At 37.8% G+C, this 14,250-nt stretch overlaps 1 pseudogene; it reads left to right on the top strand.

Moving 5' to 3' along the window:
• The first annotated feature begins 12,571 nt into the window (after nt 1–12,571).
• Nucleotides 12,572–12,670, top strand: LOC132287305 (small nucleolar RNA R71; annotated as a pseudogene).
• The last annotated feature ends 1,580 nt before the right edge of the window (nt 12,671–14,250 follow it).

Below are 14,250 nucleotides of genomic sequence, written 5' to 3'. Positions count from 1 at the left end.
AGAGAGAGGTACAATCCATCAAGAAATGAGTATGAACCATCAAATAAACCACAAGAACATGACATTAAGCACTATGTCTTGACAATCTCTAGATCTATAACATCAACACATATAGACATGCATCAATAACACAAGAAATAGAGACAAACACAAGAACATCTATTCTAGCATACATAGACATATGGATAGAATAAAATGATCAATTGGAAGCATTAAACCACATAAATCATTGAAGAAACAAAATCTATAGATATAATAGTGTCAAGACATGAATCACAATACAAATCCCCTCAAAAATACATAAATCAAGAAGTATAAAGCATGCTTAGGGCTAACTCTAGCCCCAAAAGGATGTCTAGCCACTCATGGATGATGTCCTCCAACCCTCAAGAGCAAGCTCCATGGAAGAAATCTGCTCCTTGGATGATGAAGAGTCTCCAATGGTGTCTCTAGCCTCCTCCTCTTCTTTTCTTCCTCTCTTAGAGTTCTACAAGGTATGATATGATATGATGTAAAAAGTAATCCTTATCCTTATATAGGTAGGTCAAATGACACCCAAAATGAGCTGGGGTTGTGCAGCAAATATTCCCCAATGATTGGATAAAGGACAACTTTTTGTGAGCTGAAAATTTAACTTTTTCGCACTGGACGAAGTTCGATCGATCGAACCTTGGACTTGGATCGATCGAACATGGCTGAGATCTATCGAACTTAGGCTGGATTGATCCTCAATGGCGGTGCCTTTTTGGATAAAAACAAATTTGAGATATTTTGAAGATATTTTTGGGAAAAGGACAAAAGTGATTGGTAGGGTGGTACAACTGGATAAGATCAATCATTTGGATAAGGACATGAATGTTCGATCGATCAGAGAAGGAAGTTGGATCGATCAAACTTTTGAGATCTTTGTTCAGGGACAACCATGGCTCAGATCCATCTTGAAGTGCTGAGATCGATGTAAGTTGGATCGATCGAACTTTTTCTGAGATTGATCGAAGTTGTTGAAATTCCACCGTTTGCTTCCTTTTGCTTTACTTTGCTCCTTTCTTTGATTCATCCCAGAATTGCTTCAATTATACTCTAATTTTGCTGAGTTAGCTTATTTTTGTGACGACCCTAGTTTTTAGGCTAACGTGTCCTGTGATCAACTGAAGATTGACCCGATAACGGATCCGATATGTGAAAACGAAAATAGAAAACAAGACTCTAAGAAGTCAAAGTGACCTTCCATGAGGTCGTGGAACTCAATGAGAACTGATGCGGAAGTAAAAGATCGAAAATATGACAATTAAGCCCCCAAGGACAAAATAGTCATCTTGCATAGAAATGACATCCCTAGAATGTAAATTGTTCTCGAGACACATCCATGACTTCCCGTGAAGTCACGAAATTCAAAAGAAAGTAGCAAAAGCGAATTACAAGAAAATCGGACAAAAATAGCCTCAAAGGCGTTCGGGTGCCACCGAACACACCACTGAAAAGATAACAAAAAAATAATTTGGGTGGACTCAAGAATTGCATGATTCGGAGTTCGGACGAAAGAGAAACGGCCTGACGAAGAAAAACAAGCACTTAAGGCTAAAAGGGTAAACTGGTAATTATCCAGGAAGATCTGGGTGCAACCGAGCACACCGTTGGAAAGACAACGAAAAATTAATCAAGTACAAAAAAAAGTTCACTTGATTTGGAGTCCGGATGAGGGAGAAGCGAGGGTTTGAAGTTGAGACGTCGCGGCGGCAAGACGAAGGCCATGATGCACACGGCGCCCATGCACGAGCCCACCGGTACCGATGCCGGCGCCCGATGGCATGCACATGCTGACAGCAAGAGAAAAAAAATGAGCTACCAGAACTGAGGCTTGAAAAGGAGGTCAAGACGAGTTTTTCTGAAAAAATACGAAGAAGAAACCCCCCCTAAAATCGAGTTTTCTACCCAAATTAGCAGACAGAATTGAGAAAAATTCACTGTGAAATCCCCAAAATGCCCCTAGATCAGAACTAGACAAGAGGGCAAAAAGCTGCTACAGGATCTGTCTACATCTGAGATCAAAAACGGGCAAGAAGATGAATTTTTCTGGGAAAATACAAAGAAGAAACCCCCCTCAAAATTGAGTTTTCTATGTGAATTACGAGAGAATTAAAAAAAATGCAATGTAGAATGCCTGAAATACCCCTCCATGAAATCTGGTCATGGAGGTCCAAAAAGCTGCTAAATAAAAAAAAACAGAAAACTGAACTTTGCGATGGATTTCTGATACCAAGATGATGTTTTCTGGAAAAACACGAAAAAGAAACCCCCCTTAAAATCACGTTTTCTAAGTGATCATATTGAAAGAAGAAAATAAAACTGATGTGAAAAGTCTAGAATGCCCCTAGATCAGATTATGCAACAAAATTTCAAAATGAGTCCATTGGAGGCTCAAAGCACAAAGGAAAGGGTTTTTCTTGAAAACGATCATGCACACAAATGTAACTTACCTATTTGGACATAATACAATGGTCCATGGCTTAAGAATACCACCGATGCAAAATTCGACCCCCCAACGGCCAAAAAGGCAAAAATGGACTTGAAATGAAAAACATGAAAACCAAAATTAGGAAATGGTTTCAAGTGACCGTTTGGCCCTTGGCAATACTTCATACAAGATTAATGAGACCTAGTAGAGGTTCTGGAACACACTTTACACCACCCAATTTGAAAATGAACCCTTAAAGGCCTGGTTTTTACTATTTAGCCCAAAAATGTAATATGTGAACTAAAATGCAAAAATGAACACTAAATGGTGTTTGGCCCTTGGCCACACCTCACATATGGCAAATGAATGCTAAAGGATGAATTATATACACAATGCACACATCGGTGCGAAAATGACATATTAAAACCCAAGTTTTCATGCTTTTCTCATTAAAGGTAAAATTTTACATTTTTCAATGTACATGGATTAGAAATGAAGTTTGGCCCTTGGCCACATATCATATACATAGAATGAATACCAAAAAGTGTGCTTAAGCACATAATACAAGTTTGGAATCAAATATACACATTTGACAAAATGGCTACAAATGGCTTTTCAAGTCAACCTTTACAAAAATTGAAACCTTTAGGTTTACAATCATCCAAGCAATGATGAACATCACGAACCAAGTCTTCGTACCTGATCAAATCCCCAGTAACTTCGGGGTGAGTAAACAAGTTTACTCGTAGAGAATGAGCATGCATCGACTCGATTTCTTTAGAGATTTTTAGGACTAACATGATATAATTCAAAAGAGATCATGCCACCTAACGTCTATGTCAAAGATTAGACTCAGGGATCATCCTAAGCTACCATGGAGTATAAGCAACAAGAATCATGATATATATACATATATGAAAAAAATCAAAGTTGGAATAATCCAAAAACACGATGAGAAGGATACTTGAACATAGATTATCATGAATTGTATTATCAATACAATTAAGCAATATTTATAATGATTCCATACAACATGACAAGAAAATACTAGAATACTTGGATCACATTATCAATGCAATTAACATGATTGGAGCATTCCAATTAACATGATAAGGTTAATACACGAAATCAAGAACATGGCATAATATCTATGCTACTAGACAAAGTTGGAACCATTCACATAACACAAAAACAGTTACACATGACATCAAGGATAATGCATAATATCTACGCAATTAAAAAAAGATGGGATATTCCATAAAACACGAAAAGAAAGATACATGGAGTTAGGAGCAAGGTATAATATCTATGCCTTTAAACATGGGTAAAATCTACCACATAACACGAAAAGAGTCTTAAATCTTCAAAGAATACACAGTTGAAATTTAAGGAGTTAAATCACGAATAAAGCATAAAATCATTGCAACGAGACAAGATTGGTGCATTTCACATACACGACAAGTTTAAATCTTCAAGGAATAGCAACTTCAAATTTAAAGAGTGAAATCAACCAATGTGAAAACTCGGATATCGCCTGGATTAAAACCGTACTCTTGAGATCACTTTAAGGCTACTAACCCATGGGTACCTTTCCCCTAGTGCGCACTATAGTGTAAAGGGACATTCCCCTGTACTAGAACCGAGTCCTAGCCATGTCAATTCTTGATTGATATCCCAAGTCCTAAAATCAACAAGTTATGCAAGTCAAGATTGTATCAAAATACAAGAAATGCATTAACCACATATTATGCACAACCAAGATTTTGGAACACATAAGTCATGCCCTAAGTTCTCGACTATGATGGCATGTGAAATGTCAAGAAATCAAAGTCTGCATTTATATAGACCACAACCAAGATAAATAGCACATGGAATCCATCGAAGCAAATATACCACAAGTATAAGGTACATGATATCAATTGCATACTAAACAACACATGTGTATATAAACCATTCCAATACAAATGAACATGTTCATTAAACACATTAATGAAACCAAGATACAAAAAGTCTAGATACATTATATCAAGGCATGATTAACGCGAGGGAGACATAAAAGGAAATTTAATCTACTTAAGGGATTAAATTATCAAGGTTACATGGCAAGTCCAAATGTTCTACGAACAAGTTATGTCAAGGATCATGTCAAGGCCAAGTTCAATGTCAAGTTTCAAGTTCATTTCATACACGACACAACCATGTGAGTTAAGTTCCATACAAGAGAAATGAATAAATGTAAATTTTAAAACTTATCCGATTATGCTCAATGTAATACACGTGAAGGAACTTATCAAGAAAATCATGAATACAATGTTAGAAACTTAATCAAGTGCATAGAAACATTAAATGGATTTTAATTATTTTATTTAATTAAAATCTCTAGATTTTGAAAGTCATCCAAATGACCTCAATTTAATATATGCTATACAACATGTCACAACTTGATTTAAGAACACGGTACAAGTACATTTCATGTAAGGTACGGCCACGAGTATTAAACTTTAATACTAAAAAAATAATAATTGAAAGGTTTCAAAACCAAATCAAATATTCTAGATTTAATTATGTGAAACTATATGACATGCATATCAAGAATTTCAAGTCGAAAATCCAACGGGATGAATAGTACAGTTGGAGCAATTTAATTAATCTAATTAATTAAATATTACTAGATTTCAAAACTTCTCCGATTACTCTCAAATTAATCTATGTTGAAGAGTATGCTAAGGCCTATTATAATATGTTATCACATGTTGATTTAAAGCTAGATAAGGCCACATGATTTTATATTTTATTCAAGATAAATATTAAATAAAATCGTCATTACTTGTCCAAATAATCTAGATTTAATATATGTCAATCTACATATCAAGGGGTAATATTCTATCATGCCACATGACTAAACAAAGCTATGGACAACCGGGAAAATTAAATCCTTCACAAAAAAATAAATAAATAAATAAAATCTCTAGATTTTGTGATTCAAGCATGCAATCAAGTTGTATAAGCATCACAAGCATGTAATATAGTAAGAAAGTAAATTATAACACTCCCTACCTCAATTTCAGATGAAATCCCCAAATCCTCACCGGAAGAAAAGTGTTCTGAAACTGCCGAAATCGAAGGGTTTTGTCGGGGACAACACGATCTACATGAATCCGAAGGAAGCCCCATGAAAATCAAAACTTGACCTCAAACCCAAACTCAAGAAATGGTCAGAAATGAATTCTAATAAGGGGGAATGGTAGAACACGTCGAGGGGGATAAAAAATGTGAAGGCCGAAGACTTTTCACTTAGGAAAAGTAGATCAAAGGAGGAGAGAGAAGGTGGCAGCTCCATGGGCATACATGGCTGCTTTAGGTCGTGTATGGAGAGTAGGGAAGATGAAAAATGAAATATCTCATCACCCTTTTATAGAAATCTCAAAAAGTGCCCCGAACGAGCCCCGCCGAGTCCGGAAAAGTGGATTTTGAGCAAACGTGCTCAAACGGCAAAACTCCATGAACGAAAAAGATTCAAAATAAGAAAATATGAGCAACAGAAGAAACGGCGTCAAAAATCAAGTTCCGAGTAGAGAGTTATGTCCCGAACAAGTTCGGCGGTAACTAGGTCTAGAAACTCTAAAACTGGAGAAAAATGACCAGAAGGAAATTCTATGAATTACAAGTCAACGAAAAGTGAAAATGAATCCTGTACGAGGATCCAGGCCCCCGATGAGATATTTTGCAATAACTTTCATTAATTGCACAATGGCCCCTACAAAAAGGGTTAACTGTGAAATTGCCCCTGAATGAAAATATCTTCCAAAAGATATTTTCTTAGATACCCCTGAAATAAAATATCTTCAAAAGATATTTACGAAAAACACCCCAAGAAATGAAAAAGATTCCAAAGAATTGTGCATCCATGCCCCTATGGACACCGGGAGCAACCAAAGTACTTTCTTGCAAAAGTAAAGATATGTATTTCGAGGAAACCATTCAAGATGAAGACACGTAAAGTCAAAAACCAACTCCGAGCATGAAAAGTGAGGTTTTGCCAAACAAGTGACAAAAGGGGAAAAGACAGAATAGGGAAAAGGACGAACTAGTGCATAGTGTCTGAAAAGTGAAAAATGCAGCAATGACTCGATCCTCAAAGGAAGTTGTCAATCCACATGGAAGAGTCTCAGAAACCATTTTTGAGCACTCGAGAAGACACTATGTGACAAGAAACAAAGCTCAGAAAAGAAAATTAAACGGAAAAAAATTTATCCGTAAAATTTTAGAAAAAAGGAAAGGGAGGTAAATGACCAGGTCGTTACAATTTTGGGGATAACTACCTGAAAATGGAAATAACATGAAATCAATACAAAATGGTAAAATAAGATAGATAAAGGTTCTAGAATACCTAAGCTTAAGGGGTTTAAATACGCACTTTTCAGTGCTCATCAGACCACCAAACTTAAATATTGCTAGTCCCTAGCAATGAACTACAAAGTAAAGGAATGAAATGAACAACTATACAACTATGAATCTAGGAAACAATAAATGGATAACGCCACTTTTGTAGGGAACACGATTGTACTTAGCATATGTAACAAGCATTTTTTAACCTAGGTTATCCCTAGTGGACGAGTGAAGTCTCGTGAGGGTTTCCAGAAATGGTACCCACAAACATTAAGCTCATTATTTCAAAAGAGGCACCAATATTGCAAACAAGCATTGGGAGAAAACTACCTCAAGTATGCAATTTTTAAAACATTTCTAAGCAATCTCCCAAAATCTCAACATCAAGCAAGAAAGTATGGTCCTCCATACATCAAGAAAAGCATATATATAAAGCAGGATAAAGTATATAGAACATCATAAAATCAAAGCCGACAGACTGGCTGCAAAAATAGTATACAGTGACAAAAATGTAGCAAGTATCACAGATATCAAGTATAATGAGGAAGAGAGACTGGGAATCTCAGGTGGATGAGGTAGGACAGGCAAGGTGTGCTCCACAGATGTCTCGGGAAAGATCACGAAATGCGGCCATGACATCCGTGCGGAGGGAAGCAAGGTCAGCTCTGAGGGCAATAGTCTCTGCGCAGATAGATACCACTGTGTCCTCCAGAGTCTGAAGACGCTCTCCAAAGCTGGGTATATGATCTGGAGCCTCAGGTGCTGGATCTAGAGAATGATGATCCTGAGTTTGCTCCTGTGCGTGAATGGGTGACTCAGCTGGAGAGTGTTGGTCTACGTCCTTTGCAGGCTGCTCTAAATTAATATCTATATGTACGGTAGCCAAATCGACTACTATATCGTCCGCTGCCGGGTCTGCTACTGCTACTGCCTCCAACTCCTTAGTTGACTCTACAGCATCGTCCTGAAGGCTCTTGATAAGATCATTGTAGCTCTTATCCCAGTCCTTCTTCTGGAAGTAACAGGATCCTCTCTCAGGGTGCTCCCGTGGATGGAAAGAATAGCGCTGGTCTAGCAAGATCTGGGTGATGAGGTGGCCAAATGGGAGAGACTTAACCCTTTTGGGCCTCACCTTGCTAATGTGATCATCATAGAGGTTCCTTATCACGCTCCAGATGAGCGTAGGGATAGACAGCCAATGCCCTGTATAGAAAGCATACAAAGCTGTCAAGTAGTTGCCTCTCTACTAAATCTTATGGCCGGCCATAAAGACATTATGGAACAAGATTGAGTTAAAGAACCACAAGTCATCTGGCAAATAGGTGCGGGTGGTGAAGGTCTCACCATCAACAAAATGTCCTGTAAGGAAAATGGCCATATCTACATATGAAGGCCAGTATAGCCTGGGATATATCTCCTATAGCTAGGGAGGGCAGTCATGTGGACAATGGCACGATCTGGATAATGTGTCCACAGTGATAGAAATCAGATGGCCATTAATGGAGGTCCTCAACTCCACCGTGTTACACGGGACAGGCTGGAGGTTCTGGAAGAACATCTGTACTAGCCTCGGGTACACCGGGTTTGTGACAGGTGTAAGAATGGCTGTTAGGCCTCTCCGTAATATATCATCATAAACGGATTGGGTAAGCACCGATCGGGAGAAGAAATCTGTGTCGAGGACTGACTCGTGTGCCACTGGAAGGCCTGAGTATCTGCGTAATGGCTGGTCTAACTCCTCGACTGACTGAGCTGGCTGTAGTAGAAATGGTATATGCTCAGCCTCAGCGTCATCGTGTGAAGGAGATGCACCAGCATCAGAGTGTAATCTACTGTTAGAATGGGGAGACTGTGTGGGCTCAGCTGGCTCCTCCTGGATGGGGTCCTGGGCACGAGATGGACCGGCCCCGTCATCCAAAGTCGGCCTGCCTCGGCGGTGATAGTCTCCGAGGGCTACAGCCTTAACCATAGCCATGGCCTGAAAAATAATTAAATCCTTGCAAGGGAAGTCAGTGCCAGAATAAAGAATTTAAAGCACAAAATAGAATTATGTATGTCAAGTAAGATAGATAAAATAGATAAATGACATGAATCTATGGAAGTGACAAGATGTGAACATGCTAAGCAGTATAAGTGTAAAATGCATCTAATGTGGAAAATCACAGGCGTTGGGTATGAATGAGATAGCATAGACACAAGATAAGATGCATTGAATGTGTCTATGAAATCTGTGAAGTTCGATCAACCACAAAAAATGTGAGATTGATCTCATATGATCGATCTGAGAAATTAAGAAACTAAGTTTAATCGATCTAACTCGATCGATCTGAGAAATATGTTCGATCGATCAAACTCTGTGAAGAACGTGGACAGTCACAGATCTATGACGTGGATGGCACGAGGCCTTCACGAACAAGTCATAGGCCCATCAACACAACATGGCATCAATCCTAGACACTTAACAAGGCCCATACTCCCAAAATCAAATCAAAAATAAAAAATATCACAAAATATATATACACATCTATACATATATATACAAAGTGAGTCAAATCTTCATCAATGGAGATTTCCATCATCAAAATAGCATGGATCTAACATTTAAAGCATGTATAAATCAAATCGAAGCTTGAAATACAAGATAAGATTCGGATCTTACCCAAATCGAATGATGAGATGAGATGAAGATCCGAGAGGACAGAGAGAGAATCGATGTTTGGATCTCGCCGGAGATGGGGAAGATGGGTGCAGCGGCGATGAGAGGAATAGGGTTTGAGAAGGTTAGATTGATCTTAGGAATTGATCTAGAAACCCTCGGTTTCATTTTTAAAAACTTCTCCGAACCAGTTCGATTAATCGAACTGAAACCTCAGATCGATCGAACTGAAATGATCTCTCTTTGAATTTTTTTTTGAATTTTTAAAATTTTTTTTTTAAATAAACATTAAAAATTGAAAATTGAAAATAAATTTTTTTTGGATTTTTGAAGAATTAAAATAAAATAAAATCTTTTTGGGGTTTTTGGAAAATAAAAAAAATAAAATAAAATATTTTTGGAATTTTTAATTAAAAAGTCAAAGCAAAGTCAAAGATAGTGAGATGAAGAACAGAGATCGATCTGACAGAGAGTTGAAAATATGTAGGTTTTTGGGTTCAGAAATTTTTCTAAGTGTTGGAACTCAAGATCAATTGAACTTGAAGTTTGGATCGATCTAAGAACTTGTAATTGATCTAAGAACAAGTTCAAACAATGGGACAGAGAAGTGATTTGGATATAGGTAGATGCAGGTTGAAAATTTTCTAAGTGTTGGATGCAGGACAAAGTTCGATCGATCGATCGAATACTCCTTGGAGATCGATCGAACTTATGCAAAATGCTCAATTTCAACATAAATGTGCATGCAGTCCTAATTACAGTTCCTAGCAATGCATATGAACCAAAAACAAGTATCTAGACTTCGTAAGAAATGAAATTAAAGATAGAAATGAGGGAAGAATAGGGTTTTGGCACCCTACGAAATATCTTACTAGTCTTTAACGTCTCTAGCAAAACGTTGGGCTCTTTTAGCCCAGATCAAATAACTTGTAGTGCATCCCTTCCTCAATGGGGTGATAAGTGTTTTGAACTCCACCCAACAAATGGTTCTTTAAGGAACTTGTTGGATTAAGCTCAAAAGATGTTTTCGGTCCTTGGTTAAGACAATCTTTGGGCTTCCACGCCCTTTCAAAACAAGATTTTGAAACAACTTTCTTTGGTTTCAAGGTTGAAGATGGACTTTTGGAAACCTTGGTCTCACACAAAAACTCAATTTCTTCACTTTTAAGGTCATGACATTTTTCTACAATATTAATCTCTTCGTGCTTGTCAAATGAATTGGGGGTTGGATTAAAAATATTCAACTTTACCTTTATGTGACCAAATGAGATCTTCATTATCCCCGTCCTACAATTGATGTTGGCATTCACGGTTGCCAAGAAAAGATGGCCAAGGATAACGGGAATTTGGCTCTTAGGATTTGGAACTGGTTCCGTATCAATGACAACGAAATCAACGGGAAAGAAGAATTTATCAATTTTAATCAAGACATCCTTAATGATACCCCTAGGCTTTTTGATTGATCAGTCGGCAAGTTGTAAAACTACCAACGTTAGTTTCAAGTCTCCTAAGCCTAATTTGACATATACCTAGTATGGAAGAAGATTAACACTTGCTCCTAGGTCAAGAAGAGCCTGATTAATGATATGATCACCAATGATGCATGAAGTAGTAGGTGAACCAGGGTCCTTAAACTTGGGGAGAGTGTTATACTGCAAAATTGAGCTTACTTGCTCGGTTAAGACCACTTTTCTAGATGCTTGGCTTTTGTTCTTCCTCTTTTGGGTGCACAAGTCTTTCAAGAATTTGGTATAAACCAGAATTTGCTTGATTGCATCCAAAAGTGGAAGATTGACTTTCACTTGCCTAAATACATCCATGATTTCATTTACTTTGGCCTTTTGCTTGTTATTTGAAATGGATCCTTTTAAGGCATCCGGAAATGGAGCTTTTGGCTTAAAAACCTTTTCAAAATTTTTCTTTGAAGTCTCTTCAACACAAGAAGTTTTCAAATCATTTTGCACATCTTTCTTTTCAAAATCACTTGTCAAATCACTTTTCATAACTTTCTCATTCAAATGGTCATGCACATGCAATGAAGGAGGAATATGATATGAAACGGGATGAGTGTCAACTTTTGGTTGCATCGGTTCACTCTCTTCATTGGATAACCCCACTTGGTTGTCCATAATCCTTCCCCTTCTCAAGGTAGTCACCGCATTGACATACTCTATTGTGTGACCTTCCGATGAGGAATGAGTCTCCACAACACATTGTTGCTTTTATGGGGCATTCAAAGGCATTTTTCCTTTTTCTCTTGCATTTAAAGTACTAGCTATTTGCCCTACTTGGGTTTCTAGCTTTGTAATGGATTGAGAGTGAGAATGAAGTAATTGTGTGTTTGCCTCTAAAGTGCCTAAAGCGGTCAAAACTTTCTCTTCAAAAGCGGGACTTCTAACATTTCCTTGCGAATATAATGGAGAGAATTAGAGAATTGATTTCCTTGTGATTGGTATGATGATCTAAAACCTTGGGAACCTTGGCTTTACATTGGAGGTGGAATGTACTTTCCTTGAAAACTGCCTTGGGAAGGGTTTGAGTTCTCCCCTTGGTTTTTCCAAGAGAAATTCGGGTGATTCCTCCCACTAGGATTGTAATGATTTCCATAAGGATTGTTCCCTCGATTAGCAAAAACAACATTTGCTTGTTCATGATGCTCACTTTGCACATGTCCATGGGGACAATTGGAAGTAGAATGCAAAACACTTGAACAAGTCATACATGTCTCATTAGATGTATAATAAGAATGGTTAGGGAAGGAAGATACTTGATTCGCTGAGTTTTGGTTGATTAAAAATTGATCAAACCTTTGAGATAATGATTTCATTTCGGCAGCAATTTCATTGGAGTGGTCGACTTGATGTAAGCCAACGTTCTTCCTACCACTAGAATTTCTACCATTCTTTGAGGATAAAGTACGATGCAAAGAATTTTCTCTCATGCCCTCATAAAGACGCCACACGTCATCCTCATGCCTATCAATGTAAGAGCCACCCATGGAAGCATCAACCATACCTTTGTAATTGTTTGATAAGCTCTCAAAGAAATATTGAACTACTTGCCTTTTGGGCATGTCATGATGTGGACACTTCCTAAGCAATTCATTAAAGCGTTCCCATGCCTCATGAAATGTTTCTCCATCCCTATGTGAAAATTCTCGAATTGAGGTTCTCATGGCATTGGTCTTAGAAACCGGATAGTACTTCTTCAAGAACTCTTGTTGCATTTCCGCCCAAAAAGTTATTGAAAAAGGCCTAAGATTGTTAAACCAATATTTTGCCTTATCTTTAAGGGTGAATGGAAAAATTTTAAGCCTTAAGACCTCTTCTGGCATGTCCGTGTATTTTACGGTGAAACATACTTCAAGAAACTCATCCAAATACTTGTAAGGTTCTTCACTTGGAAGTCCATGATAATTAGGAAGCATTTGAATGATTTGTGGCTTGATTTCATAGTGGTGTGCTCTAAATGGTGGCAATTGAATGCATGTGAGTGCATTATATTCATTAGGCACATAGTGGTCTCTTAAAGCAAGGGAAGGATTAGCAATTAGAGGTGCAACATGGGCACCTTGGTTGCCTTGAATAATGGGAGGTGGTGGAGCATAGATTGGCCTTGGCATTCCCAATGGAACTTGGCCTTGTTGTTGTGGTGGATGAACATATGGCCTTGGCATGCCTAATGGAACTTGAATGTTATCATGATGCACATTGGGGTGGAGAATACCTTGTTGGTCTATGTGACCAAGGTCCTCCACATGATCCTCATTGTGTCCTTCCATTGATAAAATGGATTGACTATAACTACCTCTTCCCCTAGGGTTTCGAACAATGGATTCAAGATGAAAATTTAAAGGAGCAAGAGTAGGTCTCAATGATCTACGACCATGCATGTAAAATGCAACACAATAAGTAATAACAACAATCAACAACCTTCCTCCACATTTAATGTTCCCATACTCCCATGCTTAAATAATATGCAAGAAAAGTAAATTGCCTCCACGCGGGCCGACGATTTATCTAAGAATTAAAATATAAGCCTCCACGCGGGCCGATGATTCAACTAAGGGATGAGTAAAGAAAAGCTCACAAAAGTCCTTTAGCACTTCAACTCCAAATTTTTAGCTTAGCTTAGCAATTTTTTAGATTTTTAGCATTTTTCCTTGCTTGCTTAGCTCTTTTGCTTGAATGCTCCTTTGCTTGCTTCCTAGCTCAATACTCCTAGTCAAACAAGAACAAAACACAGTAAGTAACAAAATTGAAAATAAAGTAAAGACACGATCAAAAGAGTACTAATTCCTAATTGATTCCACAAATACGACATTGCCAATCAATCAATCCCCGGCAACGGCGCTAAAAATTTGGTGCGCTCCGGGTCATCAACCCCGAAACCCAACAGTTTGTGAGATGTGGCCAAGTTTTACATTTAAAAATTGTCACTACTACCTTTCACTAAAAATATAGCTAGGGTGAGTAGGGATCATCCCAAAGGATTGAGGGTCATACTAGGATGAGGAATCAAAATTAGGGTTAGTAAGTCGAGTGATTAAAATGGTTGTTGGTTGTTTGAATTAAACTAGATGAAAATTAAATTAAAGTAAGAAGTAATGCAATAGAGAGAATAAAAGAGAGAGATCTTAGGGTTTAGAAATCACCTCAAAGCATAGCTTCTCTACACCTTTAATGCATGATTAATGAGGGGAAGAACATGTATTGCAACAAAGTGTGTGTATGTGGTTGTTTCAACAAGC

The sequence above is a fragment of the Cornus florida genome, unplaced genomic scaffold (assembly GCF_030987335.1).
Source record: "Cornus florida cultivar Cherokee Brave unplaced genomic scaffold, ASM3098733v1 CherokeeBrave_3.0.0_Hap2_Chr11, whole genome shotgun sequence".
NCBI lineage: Eukaryota > Viridiplantae > Streptophyta > Magnoliopsida > Cornales > Cornaceae > Cornus > Cornus florida.
Note: the sequence above shows the minus strand (reverse complement) of the source record. Positions and strands in the feature narration are given on the sequence as shown.